General features: G+C 43.8%; 1 protein-coding gene across 2 annotated transcripts in view; it reads left to right on the forward strand.

The window, feature by feature from the left end:
• The first annotated feature begins 2357 nt into the window (after window positions 1-2357).
• Window positions 2358-26406, forward strand: part of Far2 (fatty acyl-CoA reductase 2) — a 102834-nt gene continuing 78785 nt past the window's right edge. The window contains exon 1 of one of the 2 annotated variants that reach the window (XM_034511617.2): window positions 2358-2542. The gene's annotated coding sequence lies outside the window, so the exon portion shown is untranslated. Of the gene's footprint in view, window positions 2543-19482; window positions 19865-26406 lie in introns of those variants that run through there. The other variant, XM_076940913.1, reaches the window with a different exon arrangement.

A 26406-nucleotide genomic window follows, 5' to 3' on the forward strand; every position in this document is an offset into this window, starting at 1 on the left:
GCTCATCTATCCTGATGCTGAGGCATTCCTTCACTGGTGTGACAACCTCCTACTTCAGGATTACAACACAGACTTAAAACCAGTAGCTCCCCAGAAATCCTCCAGATGCCAGCACCAGATTGAGACTGCTGAGACATCCAGCCTCATGGACTGAACCAGACTCTCGTTATTAGACTAGCCAGACCATAGCCTGTAAGCCACTCTAATAAATGGTGTTTGTGTCTCTATATGAGTGTCTCCTCTCCCTCTCCCTCTCCCTCCCCTTCTCCCTCTCCCTCACCTTCTCCATCTTTCTCTCCCTCTCCTTCTCCCTCTTCCTCACCCTTTCCCTTTCTTTCTCCCTCCCTCTGTATGTATGTTTGTGTGCATGTGCGTGTCTGTCTGTCTGTCTGTCTGTCTGTCTCTCAGCTCTGTTCCAGAGAACCCTGACTAACATATGGCTTCATATTTTCGTACCCCAAACATCAGATATTGCCAGGAGACCACCAGAAGTACTCAAGAAGCACAGAATAAACTCTTCTTCACACCCAGTGAGGAATCATCTCTGAAGACCCTAGCCTTGCAGCCTGCAAAGTACCAAAAGGATACTTTCTGTGGTGTAAGCCACTCAGCCAACAGTGGTTCTTGCAGACTAACCCATCATACATATGAATTCCATTCACATGATAATATTTAAATTATTTTTCTTTCATTTTACAATAATGCTGCATTCACCTGTGGGTACTCCTCAGAAAGTGAGTCTCTTAATTTCCTACTTTACACATAACCATAATGAGCAATTAACTCTCCACACACTTCTTGTTTTGTGCATTCTTTTGAAGACACCCTAATAAATAGAAACCTTTTGTCAAAGGGTCTCACAAAATAAAAAGGAAACATGTTGCTAAATGGCTTTCCAAAAAGTTGTGACCCTTGTGTTATCTATGTGACTAAGGACTTTTGCATTTTGTATTTATTTTACAACACTCAGGATTGAGCCTGGGGCCTCATTGTGGTAGGCAAGAGCTTTGTCTACCCCAGAGCTACAGTCTCATCCCTTTTTTAAATTTTTGAGATTGGATCTTCACACTTTTAACCAGGCTGCCCTTGAACTCGCAAGGTAGCCCAGGGAAGCCTTGAACTTGCCACCCTCCTGGTTCAGTATACTGAAGAGCATGTGAAAGGTTTCCACACCTTGGTACCATCATTTTCTTGGATCACTTCAAGTACACTCACAGAATTTGGGTCTGAGGACACATTCAGATATTTTCTTAAGTGGCGCGTGTGTGTGTGTGTGTGTGTGTGTGTGTGTGTGTGTGTGTGTGTGTAACTGCATGTTTGCCTGTTTGTCTGGCCCTGTTCATTTCTCTTGCTTTTACAAAGCCACCTATGTAAAACTACCACCATCTCTGGTTTACACTTCCCTCAACAAACTTAATTACACAGAGTCCAGAAGCAGTGAATTCAAAAGAAGCGTGAATTTTTTTTAATGGACAGAGTTGCTTGTTTCATTAATTTCAACTTTTCATGATTCAAAGTCGGCATTTTTAAGTGCATGCCACCTGTCATAAGGAGAACTAGAGTAGCTGAGGGGGGGGGGTTGTACTCCTTCCCACTTCCTTAACTGACTGTAAATTTGGAAGACTACCATCCACATCGTGCAGAGAACTGGGGTGGGTGTTGGCCATTTTTCTGCTCTTTCTGGTTGAGGGGGAAATTCTGCTCTCCTGACTGTCCATCACTCTGTGACTTCCTGGGCAGCTGCGGGGTTTCTATCTAAAATTTATCAATAACTAAATATAAATAAAATAAAATTGTTAAAGCTACCAAGAGAAGAAAGAAAGCATTTTCTGGAGAAGTCCCAGAGATTGTCTCTGCTTGTTTCTCCCACCACCTAGCATCCATGGTCCCCGCCCAGCAGACAACAAGAATCAGGTTTCTGCTCTCCAACCCCCAGACCTCCCTGCTACCTGCCCAACCACCCCCATCCCCTCTGCACACACACACCTGCCACCCCTTGGCTGTTTAAGAGCGCTGGAGCTGGCAGATCCCTGCAGGGCTCCTCTGCAGCCTCCATCCACCCCGCGTGTGGTGCGGAAGAGCTGGATAAATGGGATCTGGAGTGCTTTTTGCCAGTGCAATAGGAAGTGATCGCTCCTGCAATGAATCAAATCAGACTCTTTCTCTCTCTTCCCCCTCCCTCTTTCCTTTGCTTTTCCAGACAGGGCGCCATCCCAGCTAACTTTCCCCTCACCCAACAATGCACACCAAGGGGGAACACACCCGAAGCCCAGGCGATGCCATCCTCGGGGCCTGGGCACCCGAGGCCCCTGCACTCCTCCCGCCCCGGCAGAGGCCTCGGCTGGGCTCCCAGCAGCGACCAGGAAGGTCGGAGGGAGGGTGCGCTCCTCCCGCCCCACACCCAGTCTCTGAGCCGGATATATAGAGAGTCACGTTTGGGAGCCTGGGAGAGCAGAGGCGCGGTTCAGAAAGCTTGAGAGCCTCCTTTATCTCCGGGAGGACCGTGACCACCAGCCGGCAAATCACCGCACTGAAGCAGCAGGTACCAGGAGAAAGAGCGGGCGGGGAGGCGAGAAGGTTAGGCTAGGGGACCTCCAGACTGTGGCTGCAAGGCAGGCAGGCGCCAGGAGAGAAGCGGTGGCCCTGCCGCTGTCCCTGGCCATTCACAGTCCTCCAGGGTCCTGTAGGCTCTAGGTATCTGCTAGGTGAGATGCACAGCCATTGAAAAACCGGGAAGGGCTGAGCAAGGTGAACATGGGGACCGCTCAGTAGTAACTGCGAACCAAGGGACAGAGGCATCTGATTGGTCCCACCCAAGCCTTCCTGGTCCAGGGGCTACTCTTAGAGGCAGCATATATTTCCAGGCCCCGTGTGCAATAGTCTCCTTTCATGTCCTCCCTTACCCCCTGGCCCACCTCAGGCTGTGAGCATCCAGACCCTCACTCAGAGATTCTTCAGGGTCACAAACCCCAGGCTGAAATGGGCTTCGGTGGCCAAATAGGTCTGTCCCTGGTCAGAAGTTTCTGACTTCCCTTGGTAACTTGGGCACCATGGAGAGAACAAGGAAATAGGTGCCCCGGCCTCCAGCTAGGACAGTTGGCTTGTGGAAGGCTGTTCACACACACCTGGGGGTGACATTACCCCCGAACAATTGCAGTAAGTACAATTCATACCCTACCTAGGAATGCCTTCCCCCTACCAGGCTGCTGACCCCAGTCTCCTTCCTGTCTCCTTTTGGGGTAAGATTATGAACATTTTTTTGTCTTCCATACATTATTTACCTATTTTTGAGCTATCATGATTATTATCTCTTCCTCTGGCTACCTTTTGAATCCTGCCGAGTGAGTGCTCCATTGTTTGTGAGCAGGGAACCAAGTGAGCAGGAAACTCACCAGGGCTGTGTTTTTCTGCTTGTTTGAGGCAGAGTTTGACATTGCAAATGGAAACTTAAGACCCAGCCGGTAGCTAAACAGTATGTCTCTCTGCATCTCCATCTACATGATCTGGAGATTTGACTTGAGGCCATAGTCACTCTAAGTCATAAAATAGGGCAGAGAGTTTAAATAAAATTTAAGGCAGCTTAGAAAGGGCACAGGTACTCATTTCAGCAGACCACATCTCAGGCTTTGGAGGTTTCTCCTGACCAGACTTCAAGGACAGCGATTTCGTTCATAGTGTTTCTGAAGGTCTGTGTCTCTGCCTCACTCTTCCCTTATTTCCCTCATCCTAAGGGCAACTTCCACTCCTATCTTAAGGGATCCCCCCTCACTCCAAATGGTAATATTAGGTTGCAATTGTCTGTCAGAGAGAAGCAGGTCACGGTGTGCTGGTCAGCATCAATACCACCAGGGGAAGATAAGTGATGGTGAGCTTCCCCAAGGAAACAAAATGTGATCCAGCTTCTGAAGACGGACTGCTTCGGAGGGGCTGAGAAATCGATAGCTTGTCTGTGTGTATCACTTTGGTTTATCAAGACCTTAGATAGACATCTTGGGGACTGCAGAGATGGTTCAGGGGTTAGGAGCTTTTGCTGCTTGTCTTAGTTAGGGTTACTATTGCTAGGAAGAGACACATGACCACAGCGCCTCTTATAAAGTAAAATATTTAATTGGGGCTGGCTTACAGACTCAGAGGTTTAGTCCATTACGGTCATGGCAGGAAACATGGCAGTGGGCAGGTCAACACAGCTGGAGAAGGAGCCAAGAGTTCTAAATCTGGTGCAGGAAGGGAGAGTGATACTGGGACTGGCTAGATCATTGGAAACCCAAATCTTACCCTCAGGAACACACTTCCTCCAAGGCTATACCTCCCCATTCCACTCCCTAAGCATTCAGATATGAGTCTGTGGAAGCCATTCTTATTCAAACCAACCACACTGCCCTGGCACAGGACCTGAGTTTTCAGTTCCTAGCACTTATGGCTTACAACCATCTATAATTCCAGTTCTGGGATATGCCCTTTTATGGCCTGTTTGGATACCTGGCATCATTGCCAGTATATGTATGTGCAAGAAGGCAACATACATATAACATACATATAACATAAAGAAATTTAAATAAATAAAGATGAAGTAGTTTTAAAATCAACAATACAGAAACCCTGATCATTTGATCGGTTTCCTTCTTTTCTCTTGAACATCCATGTTATACTTCTTTCTGGTAACATTTGGTAAGTCATAAGAGTTCATGTTCCAATTCATTCATTCATTCATTCATGTCTCATGTAGCCCAGGCTGGCCTTGAACTTGCTATGTAGCTTAAAATGACCTTTTTGCTTCTACTTCTGGAATGTTAACATTAAAGGCATGCATCACCATGCCCAGTTTATGCAGTGCTGAGGGTAAAGCCATGGCTTCTGTGTCCTAGGCAAGCTCTCTTCCAGCTGAGCTACATCCCTGGGCCCAAAAGGTTTGACAAGCACCATTGCAAAAGGACCACACCAGAGACCACTAGCCTACTTAACCCCACCAGCATGCCCTGATGCTGGGGCTCTGTGGGAACATTTACTAGTGGTGAGCATGCACACTTCATGTTTGTGTTGTTCCCAGACCATTCTGAGTATCTGACAAAAAGATATGGAATATGAAGCACACACCTTTAGAAGATCACAGCTTTCTGATATCCAAATATCCACATTTCATACATTCAGCTAGTCTTCATGGGACCAGCTTTGCAAAATCCAGACTCAAGAATTGAGCTGAACCCCAACATCTAGAATTTCAAATAACTTTCCAGATGTCTACAAGCAACATAAAACATGAAGAGTTAGCCTTGGAGCCATGACTATGGTCTTAATAAGAGGCTTTACATTGTCATTTTACACTGGGTTCTCATTATTCCCTGACCCATTCCCTGACCCCAAATCGACAGCCCATTCTAGAGCTTACTGAGTAGTGGGGTTTCCTCACATCAACCCTAATTCAAGTGAGTTTCCTGTAAGGGCTAATGTTAACCTGTCACTTGCCCAAGGACAAATGACTTCCTGGAATGCTGGAGGGGGTGGGGGAGGGGCTGTGATTCTTGTGAGATAGTAAGTCATATGTTTTCACTTCAATAAACAAGGTTGGTTGCCCCAACTGTTCAGGATGTGCTTGATCACATGTGGATGCCCAGGCAGGAGGTACGGCAGAATACATGCTTACCCCTGACTGGGCGAGGCAGAAAGTACCATACATAGCCTTTTGGTATTTGCCTTTATGGGTACATGACTGATCTAAAATCAGGGCCATTTTTGGGGAATCCCAAGTATGGACCTAGCCAGTGTTCATCTTCCTGGCAAGTACTAAATAAAGCTTGCTTTAATTGGATAATTGTGGAAGTTTTTCTCCTCAAGATAAGTGTGTGTGTGTGTGTGTGTGTGTGTGTGTGTGTGTGTATTCTTTACTGGCATAAGCATGACAATTTATCTTAAAGGTATCTGTATTATCTTTGGGCAAAGGAGAGATAATTAAATTATGCATGGTAGCACATATGAGTAACACAGCACTCGGAAAGTGGAGGCAGCAGGTTGAGAGAGGATAGCCTCTGCTACACAAGAAGATCTAGGTCAATCTGGCCAGACTGAGAATGGAGTGAGGTAAGAGTTCCAGGCAGGTCAACTGCCTTGAACAGTTTCATGCTAACTATGATGGTATGAAGAAATCCTCTTTACTGCAGGTTTTACAAGTAGCTTTGGGTATATTGATCAAGCTCCTTGAAGGAGTTGTGCAACCTATAGACCCCTTATATCTTGATAATAAGAAGAATCAAATGAAAAATGGCTAAGTAGTGGAGTTTGAAATTTTAAATATTGATTAAATGTTACATGTACAAGACTGGACTTGTGAAGTGAATGCCAAGACAGCTTCTTGGAAGATGCTTGCTAGGCTGAACTAGTGCTTGGGCATAGCTCATCCTCAGACCCAGCACTGACAGAACAGCGAGTGGCTAGATAATATTTTCTTTAGTCATGTTACTATCGTCTTTGAATCATTTAATTTTGAAAATCCACTCATTTAAAATCTTGACTAGGTTATCTTTTAAAATATCTAAGAACTGTCAATCAATTCAAATCAGGGCCGTTTTCTGGGAATTTCAGGTATGGACCTAGGCAGTATTCGTCTTCCTGGCCAGCACTAAATAAAGCTTGCTTTAATTAGATAATTGTGGAAGTGGCCCAGCTTATCCCTTACCAAGCTGTCCTCTGTAACTCTTGTGCCATAAGGAGGAGCTGAGGAAACGCCTCCCTTCTCTCTGGTGTGGGACTTTTTCCTTTCTCCCACAGAGCTTCCTGAAGCTTTGGGTCTGCTTTAGTGGAGGCCATTGATGGCTTTTAAGTCAGAGGCTCTGCTGATCTATATTTTAAGGAAGTAAATCTACACAAAGCCAATAAGAAGAAGGGAGTGGAGGAATGAAGGATTGAAATCATAGAGCATTCAGGGCAGAATGCTGTCAGGAAAAGGCAGAGATAGCAAGGACTTGCTGAGCCTTGAGTACAATTTGCAAGTCCATTAGGTCCAGGGGCGGTGGCCTCATAGGGAGGGAGACAGCTGGAAGAAGCTTGAGATCGATGATTCTGCAGAGAGTGCTGAGTTTTTAAAGACTTTTACTTGCATATTGTATTTTTAATTATGTGTGTGAGTGTTGGGTGTAGATAGGAGTGTCAGTGGAAGCCAGAGCATCAGATGCCCCAGAGCTGGGATTAGGGGTGGTTAAGCTGCCCTGTATGGGTGCTGAGACCCAAACTCTGCAAGAGCAGTCCTTGCGCCTCCAGTGAATCTTCTCTCCAGCCCCACTGAAGGCTTAAATCCACAGCAGTGGGTTCACTGCCACTTCATTTACAGAACCCATAGTAAGATCAGAAAAACAAACCAGAGCTGAAGAGATGCTGGCTGAGCAGACAGGGTACAAGAAAGGAAAGAGGAAAAGTTTACATTTCAGGCTCATCTGCTGTTTAAATTATTTTTAAATCCACACTTGCATTTTATAATTTTTAAAGGTTATCACCATGACAGATATAGCTTCTATTTCTCTCGCTTGAGCTTAGATGGGATGTGATATAATTTCCTAAAATGGCAAAAACTAGGGAAGACAGGACTGAGCCTCATCAAAGGATTTGTTCTAAAACGCAGCTCACTCTGTCTCTCAGGTCCATTCTCGTCTCCTTCCTCTTAGCAACTGTGCTCCCTGGACCATCATCTGTGGGACAGTAGTTTCTTGGGATATTAGCAGTTAAGTGAAGGAAAAAGACAAAAAAAAAAAAAGCTTTGATGATCATATAACACTGAAAAATGCTTAACCCAGTTAAGCAGTTTCGCTATAGGAATCCTCAGAGCACACAGAATACTAATGAAGACTGAGAATCATCAAAGATGAAACACGGCTCCTGTGACATTTCCTAAACCTATGACCTTCAAATGTCTCTGGTGAAACATCTAACAGAGTCAGCATTTGATAAATCACTGTGTCGTTAATCCTGTGGGAAGCACTGTCCTATATTAACAGATTTAGCCTTTAACATCCACCACTCTCTGTTAACTGTTAGCTGCTCTTCACTCTTCATGCATCTTCCTTCAGCAAAGCAGAGGCATGACATCTGCTCAGCTCTCTGCAAAGTGGACGTGAAAATGCTTTCACATGAACAAGCAGGACCTGCAGTCTGGCTGGAAAGAAACCATCTTCTTCTTGTTTGTTTTTAGTATCTGCTTTCGTGCTGAGGCTCTGCCAGGTCTTGCTGAGGTCCAGTCTGTTGGCATTTGTAGGTGAGGGTCTTAGGAGTGTTGAGGAATTCCCAGGCAGAGAGAGCCTTCAGTTTCTCTCATTCATATTTTCATCTTCTGGGCATCACCTGAGCCTGGAAATCTACCAGACTGACATGGTGTGGGAATTTAGGCAGCAATGGTTTGTGAGTGTTGTACATCCTTTCTCTATTGTGTGTAATGTACTGACGGTGGCTGCAGGCAGAAGTGCAGGCTGTGGCTGCAGAACTTTGCAATGGTGACATTTCTTTAAAGAGGTCCATGCAGAATTAGATCCTCTGGTTTCATCTGCTCGGAACTCAATCCCAAGTACTGTCTAACGATGGCCTGAGAGTCAAATTTGGCTTCTGACTTTGTATATCTTTCAAACTAGAAATGGTTCTTATATTTTTTAGAAGTTAAAAATAATCAGGAATATTATTCTGTGGCATAGCTAAATTACATGAAATTTAGCTATCAGTGTCTATAGTTTTAGTAGAAACTAGCTGGCCCTAACCTCATACTATTTGTGGCTACTCTAGAGTTCCAGCTAGTGAATGTGACTTCCAAAGCCTAGGAGATTTATTCTCATCCCCTCAGCGCCTACCCTGGCTGGCCAGGTAAGTTTAATACCAATCACTTTGTATCCATTTGTTTTTGTGCATTAAGGGGTAGAAAGTCAGGTAGGTAAATTAACTTCCTAGTTTGTCTCTTCAGCCAGACAGACATTCTGTATGGATGATCAATATAATTAATGCCTTGTGAAGAGCCCATCAACCTGAGGAGATAGCTTTTAAGCTGCTCAAACACTTAAATTCATCCATGACAAATGTGATACAGGCTAGGGATACCCATGTGAGGCCCCAGATTAGATATCACTCCCCACCCCACTGGAGGGACAGGACATTGGGTAAATATAACTACAACCTCAGGTACTGGAGTAAGCCAATCCTGACATCGCTGCTAAAGTCCTACCCTGAGCATAGATTTCCCAGGAGTACCCTTTCTAGACTTTTATTTCAGCAATGGGGTAAAATCTCTTCTTATTAACAGACACTTTTCCAAGTCAAGAGTAGTAATTTGGGAATGACAGAAAAAAATGTTTCTTTGTTCCCACTCCACTTGGTAGAATGCGTGTAAGGATTACAATGTAGCCAGTATGACTTGGGCAAGGAACTTGGAGGGCCAAGGTCTTATCATAGCATGTAAGATCAGAAACGTGAAGTTCTCAAGCATGGTGCTTATCCAGCCTGTGGCTGCCACAAAGTCTGCCTAGCCAGCATGCTTTGTGGGAGGCATTCACCTGGAAACCAGGCTGTGGTTCTGCACCCATTATGACACTACCCATGAGGAGAGACAGGGCTTTAAACCGGAAGTCGGAAGTCAGATTCAGGGTTTCAGATGAGGTCTTTCCCCCATACTTGCCCCACTTCACTCTGTTCCTAGAGTTAAGAGGGTCGGAGCACAGGCCCTTGCGGATCTAACAAGCAAGGCTTGGCCACCCATCTTCAATATGCCCACAAAAGAGACAGTAGTGAAAAACGGAGAAAGGAGATTTGTTCAATGTGGCTGAGCTAGAAAGATAAACAAAAGAAGTCAAGAAGCGTCTCTAAGTCTTTGGCTTGAAGTTTACGTCCCACCCACCCTCATTGTCCTGGCTCCAGTCTCTCCCGTAAGGTGATGGTCTGATAAGTTGTAGAAACCCTGTGAAGTCTTTTCTTGGGAGGCAAGTTCCTCTTCTGGCTGGCACCAGACTTCAGCCTTTTCCTTCACCCAGCATGCAATTCCTAGGGAAATTCCAATTTCTTGGAGACCATTGTTCCAATAGTCTGATAGCCAAAGGGAGGGGCACCAGTGTCTGTTTAAGACTTCTGCTCCCTGCCAGACAGTTATAATTCTGCACCTGAACCAGAGCAAAGTGGGTAACATATTCTTTGTGTAGCCAATAATATAACTGAGTAAATAATGAACAAACTAGTCTTTTTGTCAGGCATGGAGAGTCATGTGGTACACAGCAGTGCAGTTTCAGTCATGGTTTATAGAAAGTCGTATTGGATCTTTCACCCTTAACCTCTGAGTAGAGCAAAACTACTTTCAAGCCACAGTTGATACAATGTGTCCCTTATGGCTTTTGGACTTAATACATTTTAGGTTTTGGGTTTTTTTTTTTTTTTTTAAGAAACAAGTTTTATTATATTATTCTTTTAATTTTTCATTTTTTGAGATTATGCCTTATATATGTATCATATTATATTGTATTATGTCAGGGGCAGCTTTGCTTATACACTGAAGGCCTAAAATCAGCAACAGGCCTAAGTCAGCCTGCTAACACAAAGTCTTGGTCTCTGTGAAAAAACACTGAAACAGATAGCTACAAGATATTGTAAACTGTAGGAAGCCGTGGTCAGCGGTGATATATGCGCCATTCTAAGATGGCGCGGGCATCGTGTCCTCCACAAATAAACAAGTAACTGGGCAGGTGCAAAAAGGCAAAAGAGCGCCAAAAGTCACTGCCCATCCCAGGGCGTAATATGGGGTGATGAGTGAACAGCCAATCAGAAGTGAACACGTCACTCTAGGGTGTATTTAAGCTGTGCCTCTTCCTGTCTTTGGCCCTTCCGTGTCTTTCATGTCTGCTGATACAAGATTAAACCCTCGCTGTGGTAACTACCCGAATTCTGCCTCTCGTGTTTCTCTTCCACGGGTGAAAAGGGGACGCGGGAGGTGCGCGGAACAGTAAACAAGCAGCTTTGGTGGAAATTTGCCAGCCTCGGTTGTCATAGACCTTGTAGATAAGTAACCTTGATGGATAGTACCAACTTAGATAAGGGCAAGTAAATGATAGGCGGAGTCATAGTGACCGGTCCCCTGAAGCTTCACCCAGCTGATAGTCTGTTCTGCAAGATATCTGTACTCCCCCTGAACACTTACGTTCCTGCATCATCCCCTTCCCCCACATCCTGCCTTTTTGTGTATATAACCCCTGTGTAAAAAAGTAAAAATTGCAATTTGATCAGACTATAGACAGATCGCCATTTTTTGCATCTTTGCCTGTTTCCCCCCCGTCCCACCCTGCTCTCTTTCAGGTGACCTGCCATGGTGGACAATATTATATTACATATTGATTAAATAAATATGATAATTTTGAATTATATAATTTCTTCCATTTCCTCCCTCTAAATTCTATATGCCATTCCTTGTTCTTTTTCAAATTTATCACCTTTTTCATTAATTGTTGTTGCATATTCTCTCTCCCTCTCCCTCTCTTTCCCTCTCTCTCTCTCTCTCCACCTCCCCCCCATGCATAAATCCAACCTGCTCACCCTATATAATGTTACTTTTATGTATCTTTTCAGGGGTGACCATTTGGTATTGGATAACCAGTTAGTATGAATTTCCCTGGAGTAAAGTATTTCTCCCACTCTCAGCATCCCTTAGTTACCTATAGTTATTTTGAGTTCTCATGACTTTCCACTATTCATATTAACATATCTATAGGTGTCCTCATTGCTCAGCTCAGGTTAGAGAGTCATGTTGGTGAGAATTTATAGATATAAGCTTCTGATATTCCTAGGAGACACTATCTCAGTGAGCTGGACCTGACCAAAAGCTTCTTCCCTGAGGACTAGCTTTCATGGTGCCAGAAGACACCACACAATATACAATAATATACATTAGTGGAAACTGATATCTCTCTAATTGTTTTTAAGATCTGCTCATCAAGAGGGTAGTCATGCTTAGTACTTAGTCATGCCAACTACCTGGGACTACTGAAGTCATGGATCTTGAAAGAAGAATCTACAGCTACCACTTTACTAAACCAGAATAATACCTAACTATAACATAAACATTTGTCCTTATTCTCACAGATATATGACAGGTCCTTAGCTTTCATGAAGGACACTGTTTTGTTTTTATGTCATTTTAACTTCCCTGACTTCTCCAGGGATGATCCCCGATACAGTACAGCAAAGTCCTGAGAACGGGAAGAGCAGGCAAGGAATTCCTGGGGATTTGTTGTGAAAAAGCAAAAAATATCTACTTATCCTCAGTAGAGCCATTGTTAGGCCAGTAACTTCACTGGAGAAAAACAGGACAAGTGCAGGAGGAAAAGCAAATACTCTTGAGAGCCAAAGAACCAGACAAAGCCATTGTAGAAGTGCCCTGAATTCTAGGTTGTCTTCCTTAATGATGCACTATTCATGAGAGGACACACTACACAAAAATCAGCACAAGCCCAGGTGTATTGAGGTCAGGATGCCTGGAAATTAGGAAGGACATTAAATTATGTGTCTGGCTTCAATATACTTAAAACTACTTATGCACTTGAGAAAAGGTTATAGCCAGCAACTCATAACAATATTGTCAAGAAACTTGGTGGTTTGAAGATGTAAATTTTTCTCAACAGAAATGGGCACCTTTGTTGTTGCTATTGTTGTTGTTGCTGGTGCCATTGCTGTTGTTTTTGCTGCTGTTGCAGCTGCTGCTGTTATTGCTGTTGCTGTGGTTGTTGTTATTGATGCTGTTGGTATTGTTGCTACTGCTGTTACTGTTGCTGTTGTTATTGCTGTTGTTGCTGCTGCTGTTACTATTACTGTTGCTACTGTTGTTGTTGTTGCTGTTGTTTTGCTATTGCTGCTGTTGCTATTGCTGTTGTTACTGCTGTTGCTATTGTTGTTGCCGCTGCTATTACTGTTGCTGTTGTTGTTGCTGCTGTTGTTGTTGCTGCTGCTGTTGTTGTTGCTGCTGCTGCTGTTATTTCTGTTGCTGCTGCTGTTATTTCTGTTGCTGCTGCTGTTGCTGCTAGTGGTGGTGCTGTTGTTGTTGCTGCTGTTGCTGTTGTTATTGCTGTTGTTGCTGCTGTTGTTGTTTTTGTTGTTGTTTTACCAGCAACTTGTACTTGTTAAACCCTCTCCTTAGTGGAATTATGCCACTTCTTTTTTTCTCTTTTGCCATTTTGTTCCAGCCCTGTCAGAGGCAGTGGCTATGCAAGTGCGATTGGGTATCTTTAAGACCACAGGATTGTGCTTTAGGTAAATTTAGGTCTTGGTTTCTCTTAGGATAAAACTTTTTTTTTCAAATTGAACTTCCCTGGACCTCTATTACACTTTACCACTACCTCATGCCTATAACACATAGCACTTACTGCACATAGCTTATCTTATAGAAGAATATTCACACCTCCAACTGTATATCATTTAAGGTCACACACACACACACACACACACACACTGTCTATTTACTGTGTGCATATAGACTGCAACTCAAATCTTGGACCGCAGACCACAGGAGTACTCTACCTATTCAAACATTTGTTTAGTAAAAATCACTAAATATTTATCGCAAGTCACACAAGTTACTTAACTCTACATTCATGATGAACTAGGTGTAGTACCTGCTTCCAAGCTTTAGCATCTTCTAATTTTGTCATCAATTTAAAAACATGGAATGCTGATAGATTTTTACTTACTCTTCATCCTCCTGTCTAGCATGCATGAAGTCTTGGTTTTGATCCCTAGTGCTACAATTACTGTAGTGGCTGAGATAGAGGCAGAACCAGGAATTCAGTCATCACTGACTACATGCGTAGTTTGAGCCTAGCTTGGGATATATGAGGCTGTTACAAGCCAAGAAAAGGACTTGATGGAAGCTGAGCTGAAATGCAATATTAGAAATTCCATTGGGAGGATTTCTTTACCAGGAAGTCCACTGGGAGGAATCTCCTTTTCCCAGCACAGGTTTTTGCTGAATTTGTCCTCACATCTACTCTTCCCTGCTCTTTTTCTCCAAACCTGACAGACTAACAGCTTATAGTCCTCAACTTCCTCCTTCATGTTTGTTTTTAAAGATAAGCACACAAACCCTCTGTATCCATAAGTAATTATCTGCTGATAGTTGTGGGGAAGGTGACAGAGGAAGGACAAAACCCAGGCCTGTGGGGAAGTCACTAAACTTGTGGAATGGCAGAGGGTGAGCAGTTAGAAGCTACCCAGTGAGAGGACAAAGGACACTCTGTTGTCTAAAGTCAGCCCTCTGAATTTCTGAAGACTAAACAAAATGAGTCTTCATCTATCTATGAGAGTCTGTACAGTGGAGTTCTTAGAAGTCTTCCCCAACCAGCAAGGGGCCAGTGTATCAGGAACTATGAGTGAACAGGTAGAGTGGTATAGAACAGGTGTGGACTGGAGTGAACAGGTGTGGACTAGAGTGAACAGGTGTGAACTGGAATAAACAGGTGTATACTGACATGAACTGATGCGGACTGGTATGGGCTGGTGTGGACTGGTATGGATTGGAGTGAACAGTTGTGGGATGGAGTGGATAGGTGTAGACTGGAATAAACAGGTTTAGACTGACATGAACTGGTGTGGACTGGTGTGGAACAGGTATGGACTGGTAATACAATGCTGTCAGAGCATTTTTGTCATCATCAGAAACAGTCCACTTGCTTGAAGTATGTCCCACCTAGTTCAGGAAGTACAACCAGCAATTGCCCATGTTACCACCTTCTTTCCCATACTGTGATTTAGACAGGCAAAGCCTTGGTTGGACTCTTAGTCCATTAAGAATAGTTGTGTTTGTTCAACACCCACAGCTATTTTCTGGTTTCCCAGTGCCTCCATCTAGATAGGTCTTGGGTTTTCCTCCAAAGGGACATTGATACCTGAATCCCTGGATTGAAGCCAATTGCTTCTTCCTCTTCTTTTCCATCCATCTCTGCTCCCTCCCAGCCCTGGGCATCAGTGAGCCCTGTTCCCACATCCTTTGTGGTGTGTTGCTGGTACCACACTGACCATGAACTATTTAATGCTGCTTGGCAGAGTCCCCAGCCAACCCTCAGGGAAAGGAAAGGAGGCTGTAAGATATAAGTGGTCTTAAGAAGAAGCCCCCAAAGGGGGAGCATTGGGAGGAGGGTGGAAAGGACTCCAGGCTCAACCAGGGATTGGAGAGGGACATAAATGGAGGCTGTTGAGGAGGCATGTTCCAGCTGCCTCACCACCAAATGTGATCATTGTGATGAAAGTGGAAGTGGGCACGAACTGAGCCCTAACAGTTAATAGGAAAGTAGCAGAAAAGATCTCAAGCGTGCGTTTCCTGAGGTAAAACGCTGTACTCTGCGTTTTCTTACAAAACCGTTGTAAGGCAGCTGCTGCTTGCTCAGGGCTCACATCTACAGCCATGCATCACATCACCAGAGCAGGAAGCATGTCATGGTTTCTTTTTGCTTTCTTGGTACTGGTTTGTGAAAGACAGAAATATTTCTACAAGGATCAATTTACCAAGCACTGTCCATTTTCTGTCTGTTTCACATTGGAAACCATTAGTCGCTGGTTCTCCTAAGTCACAAGCTTGTGGTTTCAAGCTCAAGGTGGTCATAGTCTATCACCCTGGTGGTACATCTCACAGACAGGGAGGAGTGGAGCTATCAGTGACAGCTGGCTAGACTCACCACTGATGCTCAGAAAACATTCACCAAGTATATGTCGCTGTGTCACAAAAACTGTCTCATTTGCCCTAGAGATTCCATATCACACACAGAGAAACTGAGACCCATGAAGTTTTAAGTAGAATTACCAGACAGACATTACTATTAAAATATAGCCATTATAGAAGCACAATTTTACCTAAGGGAAGGATTTCCAACTCAAAAATCTACCTTGAGAGATCTAATATGAAAGATACCTCAGTTATTAAAACACTCCAAATGTATTTGGATGCCATGGTCATATTTAGCTTTAAAGTAAACTCCTGTTTCTATAAAAAACTTATTCTATGTTCAGTTCTGATAAGCCAACTTCTCACAAATAGTGCTATGGGTTTATAATTACGACTTAGAGTTTTGAAAATAATCACTCTCGTAGATAGAAATGTAGAACTTGGAACTTGGCAAACCCCTACTTTTAGGTTATCAGTATTCTGCTGCCATAATGTGATGGTAAAGAGAGGGAAAGGAGGAAGGGAGGAAGGGAGGAAGGGAGGAAGGGAGGAAGGAAGGAAGGAAAGAAGGAAGGAAGGAAGGAAGGAAGGCAGGCATTTAATTCTAGCACTAGGGACCAGATGCAGGAGAATATTCATGAGTTGGAAGCCAACCTGCTTAACATAGTTGGTTCCAGGACAGCCAGGACTATGTAAAAAGACCCTGTCTTAAAAAAAAAAAAAAAAAGTTGGTAATTATCAAATGTGCCCTAAATGCCATCATTCGGGAGAATCAAAAACACCTGGTTGGAACTTTCTCATTACTGACAGCAACCAGAAGACTTCAGTGCCTTTCAGTAGACTTGACAGAACCGGTCAATTGTATCCACAATCCAGAGCAGAGAGCAATGAAGTGGTTTCACACTGTGTCAAGCTGGCATTCATTACAGCCCCTGGCCTTGTTCTCAACTAGTCATTAAATTTCTTTATTCCTCAATTTGATCTCACAGGGTTCTTGTGAGAAAAGGCTAAGATGTGCATTGAAATGCATTGTGGTTTGTTCATATAAGAGTTTCTGGTGTGAGTAGGAAGTATTACTGCTGTGTTTTATAAAAAGGAGAGCTGGGATATGTTTCGTAGAGCCAGGTATGGTGAAATAGGAGGGGTACCTCAGGGGGGCCCATGCTGAGGCACCCCTTACCCCTGAGGTACCAGCCATATAACCAGTATAGTATAGAATAGAGTTTATTTAGGGTATGCGGAGGGGAGTTGAGAAGGGAGTAGAGACAGAGAAAGGCAGAGAGACAGAGAGAGACAGAGAGAGAGAGGAGAGAACATGTGGAGAGAGGCGGGGAAGAGGAGAGAGGGAGAAAAGAGAGAGAGAAAGAAGGAACAGAGAGAGTAAGAGAGAATGGAGGGGCCAAACAGCCCCTTTTATAGCAAGCCAGGCCTACCTGGCTGTTGCCAGGTAACTGTTGGGTGGAGCCTAAAAAGAATGCTAACAGTTACTGAACACAGGTGAAGGCTCTCTCTCTCTCTCTCTCTCTCTCTCTCTCTCTCTCTCTCTCTCTCTCTCTCTCTCTGTGTGTGTGTGTGTACGCTCTATGCATAGAAGCCACAATTTCACATAGCCCTATGCTTCATAATCCTCCCCATTATTAACTGTATTTTACACACCTTGGAGGACTTTTATATGCATCCCAGAATATGGGTCAGGGGGAGTCTTCTTTGACTATGTCATTAGCACAGGCTTTCTCACACAGAGAAAAATCTGTTCACTCTCAGCTGTGCCCCCAGACCATTCTGTGGTATTTTTGCTTCATTCGGTTCCCACTCCTAAGAGTATCCTTGACAGCAAGTGACACGTGGATAAGCACAGAGTTCCCCAGAGCTGCAACTTTGTATCTCTGTCCATTTTTATTTTGAGCACCAAAAGTTTCTAATTTTGGAAATCTGCAGAAGAGGCCAGCTCTCATCTTAGCACCATTCTGCACAGTGTTACATGGGATTTCTATATCTGAGTGTTGCACTTGTGTAGGGACACTGTTTCCAAAGACTTCTTTCTCCCTCTGTTCTAGGTCAGTAATACTGTTGCTCATCTGATTCCCCAGTACACACATGTAACCACATAGGGAAACATACCTTTCTCAGCCGGTGGCTTCCTGTTGATCTTAGCCCCTCCTCTGTGTAGCCTACATTTGTGAATCATTCCTTAAGGCTGGCCCTACACTTCTTTCATATTTTTCTCTCTGAATTTTGATCTTTAAAAACTGATTTATTAATTTGCATGTGAGTATGCCCGAGTTTACATGCAATAGATAAATGCAGGTATCCTTAGAAGCTAGATGAGGGTGTCAGATCTCTTGCAGCTAGAGTTAGAGATGGGTGTGAACTTCCTGATCCTGTGCTGAAGTAGCAAGGGGAGCCATCTCTGCAGCCCCTGAATTTGGATCTTGCCAACCATGTGTGCTCTCTGCTCCAACTTCATATAAACATTGAGTGTTGCTGGACAAAACAGATAAATAGTCATAGGAGACAGGGAAAATGCAAATGCATCTTGATCCTCAGAGAAACCTGAAGCTATGGTCGATTCTTTGCTGTTCCTGGTGTTTCACATCCTATCCGGCTCAGTCATTACAGACATTTATCTATCTTCAAGCTCCTTTCCTTTATGCTTGGTTTTACAGGAGATGCGGGACTTTCGTTCCACAGAGGCTGATCTGTGGCAGGTTCTGTTCAGCTCCTTATCAACCTTATTTCTTTTCCTTCTTATCTGAGAGGATGAATCACCTCCTCCTGCCCAAGATTGACACTTTTGTCTTTCCTAAAAGTTGTGTGTGTGTGTGTGTATGTGTGTCTGTTTATGTGTGTGTTTATGTGTGTGTGTGTTCATGTGTGTTGGTGTAGGTAATAATGTGTGTGTGAGATAGAGAGAGACAGAGAGACAGAAAGAGACAGAGGGAGAGACAGAGAGAGAAAGAGACAGAGAGACAGAGAGAATGTGCTAGGCTCCAGCCATCAAGCCCCAAGGATCTGGCTGGCTCCAATGTCCTAGCACAAGAACTACAGGCATGCACCACCATGCTCAGATTCTTCCTCTGTGTTCTAAAAATCAAACCCAGGTCCTCAAACAAGGCAGTGACTGAGCTCTCTCTCCGTCACTCCTCAGCCCATGTCTCCTCAACCTATGTTTCCCTAGCCCACCTCTCTCCAGTCCATGTCTCCTCAGCCCATGTGTCTCCATCACACCTCTCCCCAGCCCACCTCCCCCAGTCCATGTCTCCCCAGACCACCTTTCCTAGAACTTTATTCTGTTTGAGCTTCAGCAGAACCTCAGCTACTTACTCTCCCTGCTTCTATTTTGTCTACTCATCTCGACAATGTGTAAATTCGTACAACATTTTACTAACAAATGACTTTCCACACGTCTTTGTTTTATGTCCTATGAGTCTGTTGTTACCACCCAACCCACTTTTCCTCCTGTAGCTGAATTCCCCCACAGGTGATTGACCCTGGCTGTTTTGATTAAGTCATCTGTTCACAGGTTTGTCGAATAAATTCTACATTCAAAGCACAGTTTATGAATTATTCCAACACTTAAACATGCTGGTTTACTTAGAAACTTTTTTCTACATCAACAAAAGTTGGTTTACACAATAAGGACATTTGCTGTAGGTGAATGAGTCTACCTGATGTGTGTCTATATCCAGTGACAGGGGCTATCGGCTTGCAGACTGTTGAACTTCATTTAGGGGCAAGGTCTGCTAGGATAGTGCTGGGAAGTCCTTGACTATGGGTTCTTGAAGCGATGGCGCATCACAAAGTCAGAATCCACAAGTAGTTCTTTATGCAGGATTCCGGAAAGTACCGGAAGGTGAGATCCTGATAAGGAGTCAGTGAGGAGCAAACATAGATGTTGGGGAAGTCCTTCCTCTGATCCTGGCTCATGGCCAGGCCCCTCAGGAGTTGGTGGACTTTGGTTCAGCTCTGTGGGAGGAAAGAGTGTGTTTAGATGAGCCCTGGATTGGTAGAGATAAAGTATTGCGATTGACAATACTGTGAGGTTATAGTTAAGAAGACCTTTGGCTACTGGCAGGTGATCCTAGTGGTATCCTGATCACCCTATTTCTGGACTCGAAGAACAGAGTACTGATGATGAAGTGGCCATCGAAAGCTAGCACCTTCATCCAGAGATGGTCTTAAAGTCTCAGAAGCTCGTTTCAGGAGCAAATAGTAAGTCTTCCCGATTAAAAACAACAGTAGTTCCATGCTCGTCTCACTGAAATCCTAGAGTAGAAAATTCTAAAAATTAAACAAAATTTCCAAATATAAATCTATCAACTGAAACTTTTTAAATTATGGAAATTTCAAACCAGACTTCCCACAAGCTCCAGAACTGCTAGACACAGGAGGTAATTGGTTTTTAAACTTTTCTAGATTTCATGAATGTGAGTGTTTTGCTTGCACATGTATACATGTTACATGCATGAAGGTACCCAAGGAAATGACAAGAGGCTATTGGATCCTCTGGAACTAGAGTTACAGGCAGTTGTGAGCTACCATGTGGGTGATGTGAACCAAACCTGAGACCACTGGGAGAGTAGCCAGTGCTCCTAACTGCCATGCCTCCTCTCCAGCCCTGAGATAATTGTTTAATATTTTCATCTCTAAAAATGTAAGTCCCTCGATTGCTGTTTCCCCATGCAATGGTTTGCAGATTTGCTCTAAAGGAGGGTTTGATTCCTACTGTATAAAAGATGTTCTACTTTCATGATACCAATGCAGATTGTTACAGGAAGGAGTCCAGGGCGGGGGTGGGGGACAGTAGGCAGTGAGTAAACTGGTTGTCACACAATAATGAAGACCCAGCTCCTTAAAACAATGGGCACATAAAAAGCCAGGTTCAGAACTAAGTCTCTTAGTTAGGAGGGATGACAGAGGTTCTGCTTAGTCAACAAAATGATGGACTGGGTATTAGGTCTATCTTGTACCTTACTGACACAAATTGGTATAGTTATGCTCTAATTGTATTTTAAGAGAAAAGTTTTATTTTAACAGGAAGGGTGATATGTAAGAGGAGCTAAAGTGGGAGGAGGAACTAGGTGACAAGAGGGGGGAGGGGCAGAGAACATGGAGGCAGATGTTTGCTGTTTGCATGTCTCCGCTAGTCAAAGGTAGTTGGTATATGTAGGTTGGGTATTGGGTTACACTTCTGATTGTATGGGCATCTTGTTATTGAGCATTACCAAACTTATAAAGCCTTTGATTAACATTTTAAAAATAGTATAAAAGCAAAAAGGAGAAGGGGGAATGGGATAGGGGTTTTCTAGGGAGGGGAAATGGGGAAAGGAGATGGCATCTGAAATGTAAATAAAATATCCAGTAAAGATAAAAAAAAATTTAAAAAGAAAGTCAAAAAAAAAAAGAAAGAAGAAAAAAAAGATTCTGAAATAAGAACTTTAACCTGCCATGATGTCATCCAGGCTGTAATCCATGCAAGGAACACAATCCACATGCCACACAGTGTAGGGTTAAGTGGAGTCCAGTCCCCTCTGCCACAGGACTCCCAGTGCTCAGGCAGGCGGGACACAGGAGTTTTGACTGCGCTTATGCTGTCACCCTGGTGTGGGTGTCAGGCTATAGGGAAGCTGTGGGACACCGCTCTGGGGGTGGGGCAGCACAGTCTGAGGCTCGGGACCAGCCAGGGCTGGCTTGGAGATCCCTGGGCCTGCAGGGAGCCTGGTTGTCAGGCTCTTGGGTACCCACGCACCTCTGGGAGCTGCTGAAGAGCTGAGAATGAAGTGGGGACCTGTGGGCTGGATCTAGCCCAGGACTTCACTGGAGTCCCATGGTGGGGGAGTCCTTGGCTTGGTCGGTAGGTAGTTGGGAGCCCAAAGAGGTCTTCTGCGGGAGATTAGACAGCCGACTCTTTAGGGGAAGGCCTACTCCGTTGCTCCTCATGGCGGATCCCTATGAAAAGAGACAGTCCATGGTTTTGAGACATTTATTGTCATGGTGGAAAATAGATAAGTAAAACTGTACCCCATTTTCTCAGGGCAGGCCTGAGGTTAAGCACTTGTTGCAGGGAGGAATGTCTTGGAAGGAAAGCTTAATTGGCTAAGCCCTTTAGGCCTTTAGGTACCTCATTAAAATGGAGATCTGCCTTTGAGTCTATGTGACCACAGGTCACATCCTCTACCTGTGGAGGGTCTTGGGGTGTTACCCTTATGTGACTGAGGGACACAAATCTACAGAGGGCTGCGGCCTCGTGTCAGGAGCCTGGCATGACTTCCCTGAGATTGTTCATCTGCCAAGTAACCATCGAGGCCATCTGCATCTTGCCTTCACCGCTCTGTGCTCATTTGGACTTTTACTTAAGGGATGTAATTGAAAGATGGTGGAGAAAGGGGGTGGGGGAAGGGAAAAGAGGAGGGAGGAAAAGCTCAATTTTACATAAGTCATATTAATATTTTTTAAAAGAAATAAGTGATAGGTTTGGCTATGGAAGGGGCAAAAACTATGGGCATTGTCATGTTATGTTATGTCATGTCATGTCATCCGTATTATTAGTTTCCCGAACTCTGGGGCTTGAACCCAGAGACTGTGCAAGCATGGAAGGTGTTCCCTCACTGAGTCTCTCCAATCTTTAGTTGTATTCTTGAACAAACAACCAGAGATCCCGTTTAGCCATGCTAAACTCTTATCCTTCATCAGCTGGGTTGTGCAAGATTGACAGGTAGCCTATGTTTTTCTCACAAAATGAAGCAACAGTCCATTTTTTTCCTAGGACCAGAGACTTGAAAGTAGTGAGCTGACTATTCACCCAGGCCTAGAGCCTGAGGGACTCTGCGAATGGTGCAATAATGAATGGAGCCAAAGCATTTAAAGGAGGAATCAGAGGTCCTTGCTGTAAGCTGGACATTTAGGTCCTTGGCCCAAATCTCACTATTTCAGCTGTACCGAATCTGGGTGAGGGAGGCAGGATGAGGCAGAGAAACCCAATAATCTACAGAGCAAATGAGCCATCTGGCTGTGGCCATGGCCTTCACAAGCACTTTCTTAAGTGCTCTGTCTTACTCTGTCTTTGCTAGAACAGGCTATTGCACAAATGGCTCCTGTGGGCAAATGAGGACAGAGGGAGAATGTCACTGGGAACTCTGCCTAGGCTCTGCTCACCCCTGATCCAGTGGCATGTTTTTAGGCTGAAAGCTGAGATCTATTCACAGAGTTAAGTTTCCTAGCAGCCAGCATAGGAAGCCAGTGTAGGAACAGCTGTGCTAGAGCTCCCTCCTACACACACACACACACACACTTCATACACTTCACACACTTCACACACTTCACACACACTTCACACACACACTTCACACACACACTTCACACACACACTTCACACACACACTTCACACACTTCACACACACACACTTGACATACACACACTTCACACACATACACTTCACACCACATACACACTTCACACCACACACACACTTCACACACACTTCACACCACACATACACACTTCACACACACTTCACATACACTTCACATACACACTTCACACACACTTGACATACACACACTTCACACACACACTTCACACCACATACACACTTCACACACACTTCACACCACACATACACACTTCACACACACTTCACACACGCTTCACACACTTCACACACACTTCACACACACACTTGACATACACACACTTCACATGCATTTCACAAGGCATAGAAGACATAAACATGGCTTCTGAGTGGGAGACAGGAGTAAACCTGTGGTACCTAGCTATAGTATCACCAGTTTACACATGCATAGACCCAGCTCCACAGGGCATTGCTGTCCTCAATCATAGATATGCCATGTACAGTCATCAGCTTTAAATTGCACACCAATTGCTGTAAGTCTGAAACATTCAACTGTGCATTCTCTCCAGAAGACAGACAGACCTCAACTGTGAGCAAAAGCTACACGCGCACTGAGGGAGGGAGGGGAAAGCCAGGCATGGCAGTGCACATCTGTTGTCCCACACACTCACTGCCCTAGGAGCCCCTTAAAGCTCCTGCAATGCACACTGAAGGTCTAACCAGACTTCCTAACCTTCCAATAGTAGATTCAGGCCCCGTAGGGACTTCAAAAGAGAAGTGCTCGGTCTAGGGAACCACTCCCTTCTTCAATCCCCAAGATGTCCCTAAATTTACATGAATATTTAATGAGAGAATCTACACATCTGCCAGTCCATTAACACCATTAATATTCACAAAATATGCAGGGCTGTAATCCATCCATCCATCCATCCATCCATTCATCTGTCTATCTATCCATCCATCCATCTATCCATCCATCCATCTATCCATCCATCCATCTATCCATCCATCCATCCATCCATCCATCCATCCATCCATCTATCCATCCATCCATCTATCCATCCATCCATCTATCCATCCATCCATCTATCCATCCATCTATCCATCTATCCATCCATCTATCATCCATCCATCCATCCATCTATCCATCCATCCATCTATCCATCCATCCATCTATCCATCTATCCATCCATCTATCATCCATCCATCCATCCATCCATCTATCCATCCATCCATCCATCCATCATCCACCCATCCATCCTTCTACTCCATTTATAGTCATGAAATACAAAGGGTTGCAAACACTGGAATTTCCTAAGAAATTAGGAAATATGGGTTTTCTCACTTACTAGTCCCATGTATAGGAAGAGGATTACACCACCATCATACTTGTGGTGTGGTATTTGTTCTAATGTTCCAGGTATTATATGTTTGTGTCTATATGTGTATATGCATATGTGAATCTGTAAATGTGTGTATGTGTGTGTATGTGGGTATATGTGTAAATGTGTGTATGTGTTGTGTGTATTGTGTGGGTGAGTGTGTATGTGAATAAGTATAATTATATGTGTGTGTATATATATATATATATATATATATATATATATATATGTATATATGAGTGGGCTAGTGGGTTGCAGATATAAGCATATATGTGTTGGGGCATGTATATGTGTGGGTAAATATGTAAATGTGTGTATATATGGTTATGTGTAGTTTGTGTGTATATGCATGTGTATGTATACATGAATGTGTATTATGTGGGTATGTATGTGTGGTGTATGTATATGTATATACATGTGAATATATATGTGTCTATGTTTAAATGCATATGTGAATATGTATATGTGCGTATTGTATGTCTATATGTGTGTATGTGTGAATGTGTATATATGTGAAAGTGTCTATGTAGTATGTAGTATGTGTACATATATGTATGTCCCATATAAAGCCGTATCTGTTTAGTGATTGTTCCCTTTTAACCTCCAACAGTTCCTAATCATCTACAAAATATTGAACCACATTTTTACTTATTTTTTTGCTCATAACTTTTAAAATACATAAAGTTTATGAAACAGGCACCTTTAGGTTACTCTTTTGAAGTTTAGTTGAAATTAGATTTTATACAGTTAAGAGTATCATATTGGCCAGGTGCGCATTCTTACCTGTGACCCCAGCACTCAGGGGACTGAGGCCAGACAATTGCTATGAGTTTCAGGGTCAAACCTAGGGTACAGAGTGAGACTCTGTTTCAAATTGGTATGAGTTACACCCATAGTATTTTTAAGTATTACATATTTTCATATTTTTCCATGAGCTGAAATTGGAGATTTCCCCCAGAACCCTTTCTTGTCAACAATACCTATGTTTATCTTACTGCTATTCCTGTATTAAACACTAAAGACATTGTACACAATGCTTTGAATGGCTAACTTAAACCCATGTGAAGGTTAACTTGGGATCTATACTAGGTCAGCATTTTAGAGGAAACTTTATAGAGAAATATGTCTTAACATGAACGAGCACAGAGATTTGAAAAGCTGTGAAGATGGTGGCTGGTGCCATTGCAAATGGACCTGGATAACTGTACGCCCTAAGGTGATGATGTTTTATGGCATAAGAACTAAACCTCAGGGGGCTGGAGAGATGGCTCAGCAGTTAAGAGCACTGACTGCTCTTCCAGAGGTCGTGAGTTCAATTCCCAGCAATCACATGGTGGCTCACAACCATCTGTAATGATATCTGATGCCCTCTTACAGGGTGTCTGAAGACAGCTATAGTGTACTTACATATAATAAATAAATAAACCTTTGGGCCGGAGTGAGCGGGTCCCAGAGCAAGCGGGGCCGGAGCAAGCTGGGCCGGATCGAGAGGGAGAAGGGAAGGGGAAGATAAAAAGAATTAAACCTCAAATATATATAATTTTCAGCACAGAGGCCAAAATATCTCCAAGAGACCAACCCTTCTCTGTAAAGAACCTTACATAACTCTACCAGGATAATTACCTATCCAGGGCACAGAAATCAATTTGAGTTTGTAGTCCTGAGGGAGATCAGGTCAAGCTTAGAATAAGGACGCTGTAGGCAAATGAAGCTGTTTCCACCTCCTAACACTCTGCTTGGAGCCCCGGAGCTGTGCTTCTGGACCTGTTTTCACACTGCCTGAAATTATCCACACAGGCCAAATACCTGTGAAGATCTGATTTGCCATCTTTGGAGAGGAAGATATTTAACCTCGGTTGACATTTTCTGTTTTCTTCCTCTGACCCTCAAAGTTTATGATGCTCTGTTAAAACTCTCTTCCATTTTTTAGCATCTTTTTCCTCTTTGTTAAATTCTCAGTGCAATGGAAAATGAGAGGCAGGAGCACGGTCGGTGCCCTACAGACATTCTTACTCTACC

This window comes from Arvicanthis niloticus, chromosome 9 (assembly GCF_011762505.2).
Source record: "Arvicanthis niloticus isolate mArvNil1 chromosome 9, mArvNil1.pat.X, whole genome shotgun sequence".
In the NCBI taxonomy this organism is placed as follows: Eukaryota; Metazoa; Chordata; class Mammalia; order Rodentia; family Muridae; genus Arvicanthis; species Arvicanthis niloticus.